The sequence below is a fragment of the Dioscorea cayenensis genome, chromosome 9 (genome assembly GCF_009730915.1).
Source record: "Dioscorea cayenensis subsp. rotundata cultivar TDr96_F1 chromosome 9, TDr96_F1_v2_PseudoChromosome.rev07_lg8_w22 25.fasta, whole genome shotgun sequence".
Taxonomy (NCBI): Eukaryota; Viridiplantae; Streptophyta; class Magnoliopsida; order Dioscoreales; family Dioscoreaceae; genus Dioscorea; species Dioscorea cayenensis.
The window spans coordinates 27,407,352-27,410,386 of NC_052479.1; the positions used below are offsets into that span (position 1 = coordinate 27,407,352).

Consider the following 3,035-nt stretch of genomic DNA (forward strand, 5'->3'; position numbering starts at 1 on the left):
AGTGAAGTGTTGAAGTAATCCTTAGTGCTGGGGCTTAATTGTGACTAGGGGTCTTTTGCCTAGAACAAAGGATTAGATCTATACTAGGGAATAGAGTTTATCAATTGAAGTCCCTAGAGCTTCATGCAACCCCACACAGTGTGAGGCATCGAGAGTATTCTTTTCCACCGGAACATAGTGTAAGGGTTAGTCACTGTTGAACTTAGGTTTGGGACCGTGTGACTTAGGATTTCCATGACTTATTAAACTTCAATTAGGAAGCATAATTAGTAGTCTTGCACTTGAAATAATAGTCCTATGGTAAGGAATGTGTGGGTACCCCATTCTCTTATCAATTACCTCTCCTTATACCTATTGCGCTTCTTCTTCTTTTCTTTATTTTTATTTGCATTGATTTTGTTCATTCATCACAGCTTGGTTTTCACTCGAGCTAAATAGCATTGCTTCTTGCTTCTGAGCACTATTCCCTATGGATACGACTACCCACTCACGGGGTACTTTGGAAGCATTTTTGCGAATAAAAAAATGGGTGTGTCAAAGTTTTTTTGGTGCCTTTTTTTGGTGAATAGACGTTTTGAAATTGTTTTGCACTTTACTATTTTAGCTATTCATCACTTGTTCTATTTCACACTTTCTTATTCTTCCATCATTCTAATTTGTTTTCTTTCTTTAGTTGCAGCTCCAGGTTATGACCAGAGAAAACCCTTCAACTTTTGTTGAAGGGGATCTAGAAATTGGAAGAAGAAATCATAGACGGAGCAAGAACCTGTATAAGAATAGACAAATCAAGCTGATATAGAAGATGAAGGGTCTGATAATATGGCAGAACAGTATGAGTAGCAGAGGACACTCTCAGATTATGCCAGACCCGCAGTTCTTGGCAAGAGGTGTAATATTGTGCTGCCACCAATCATAGCTCAGAGTTTTGATCTCAAGCTAGGTTTCATCTAGATGTTACAGCAGTCGATACAGTTTAATGGTTTGGTCGATGAGGATCCAAACAATCACATAGGGAACTTCTTGGAAGTGTGCGACATGCTCAAGTTTAATGGTGTTACGGATGATGCTATCAAGTTGAGGGCCTTCCCGTTTTCCTTGAATGAGAGAGTAAAGCAATGGTTACATTCATTACCTAGAGCATCGATCACTACATGGGAGGAGATGGTAGAAGCTTTTCTTGCCATATATTTCCCTCTTGGAAAATTTGTGATGCTCAAGAATAAAATATCTTCTTTTATGCAAATAAAATTGGAGGCTCTTTTTGAGACATGGGATAGGTTCAAGGATCACCTGTGGAAATATCTTTAGTATGGGTTCCCTGAGTGGATGATCATTCAAACTTTCTATAATGGTTTGAACCTAAGCATAAAGCAGTTACTTGATGCTACAGCAGGAGGTACCTTAGGAAGCAAGACCCCTTAAGAAGCCTAACATCTTATTGAAGAAATGGCTATGAACAGTTATTAGTGGAATACACAGGACAGAAATAAGGTAGCCAGACTTCATGTGATTGATGTAGTCACATCATTGGCGGCCCAGGTTGAGTCATTGAGCAAAAAGTTAGACACTCTAACTTCTCCTAGAGAGGTAGCAGTGATGAGTTGCACTAGGTGTGGGGGAGGACATGCTCCATTTGATTGCTCGATTTCTCTGGTGGTACCACTTCTGTGGAACTGGTTGATTTTGTAGGTAATGCAATGAGAGGCCAAGGAAATTCATATAGCAACACTTACAACTCAGGGTGGAAGAACCACCAAAACCTTTCTTGGAGTAATTAAGGCAATAGAAGACTATGGCACTACCAGGTTTCCAACAACAACAACAACAAGCCTTGAACATGGAGAATAGAATTTCAGGGTTGGAAAACTGGATGACCGACCTAGATAAGGCTTTGACCAAATTCATTCAATCATTAGATACAAGATTTCAATTGGTTGAAGCCACACTTCGCAACCACACAGCATCATTGCACAACTTAGATAATCAAGTGGGCCAAATTGCGAAGTCACTCTCGGAAAGACCTCATGGGAGTTTGCCTAGCAACATGGAGACAAATCCAAGAGAGAATGTGAAAGTGATCACTTTGAGAAGTGGTCATGAAGTTAAGAGTAGGGTCCTTAATAAGAAGACAATAGTTGAGTTACCTAAGGTCATGGAGGTTGAGAAGAGAGCTAAAGAGAAGGAGGTGACACCCCCACCTTACAAGCCAAGAATTTCCTACCCTTCAAGTTTGAAGAACGACCAAAATGATGAGTAATACAAGAAGTTTTTGGGTCTATTCAAACAGTTTCACATCAACATCCCATTTACGCAGGCATTGTCTCAAATGCCTCGCTATGCAAAGTTCCTCAAGGATCTCTTGACCAATAAAAGGAAGTTGGAGAAGAGTGTATTTGTGATTCTTAATACTTCATATTCTGCGATGTTGCAAAAGAATACGCAAACAAGAAGAATGACCCCAAAAGCTTTATCTTCCCATGCAACATTGATAATTTGGGTGAAGAGAAGACATTGGTGGACTCAAGGGGTAGCATCAACGTCATGCCTTACACATTCTTTCAGAAGCTAGGATTGGGAGAGCCCAGGCCCACTCAGATAACACTTCAATTGGCCGATCGAACAGTTAGACATCCGAGGGGCATCATTAAAGACGTACTTATAAAAGTTGGCAAGTATATATTTCCTGTAGACTTTGTGGTGTTGGATGTTGATGAAGATGCCAAGGTTCCATTGATACTTGGGAAACCATTTTTACATACTTTCAAGGCCGTCATTGACATAGACGGTGGGGAGTTGACATTACGAGTTGGTCATGATAAATTGGCATACCGCCTCGCCGAAGCCTTGCAACATTCTCTTGACTTTGATGATACTTTGTATTTCCTTGACACCACTGATGAGTTAGTTGATGAATATGTGCAGAAAATGATGTGTCCGGACACATTTGAGGAGTTGCTACATCAAGAAGTCAAGAATGAAGAAGTCTTATCTTTTGGTCTAGAGGACAAGTTACAACCGACTCCGGGGATGATGAA

At 40.4% G+C, this 3,035-nt stretch overlaps 1 non-coding gene across 1 annotated transcript; it reads right to left on the reverse strand.

Annotated features, from left to right (window-relative positions):
* Nucleotides 1-1,209: 1,209 nt before the first annotated feature.
* LOC120269627 lies at nt 1,210-1,316 on the reverse strand. The gene has a single exon (XR_005539272.1). It is a non-coding gene; the product is annotated as a small nucleolar RNA R71 (small nucleolar RNA).
* Nucleotides 1,317-3,035: the final 1,719 nt, after the last annotated feature.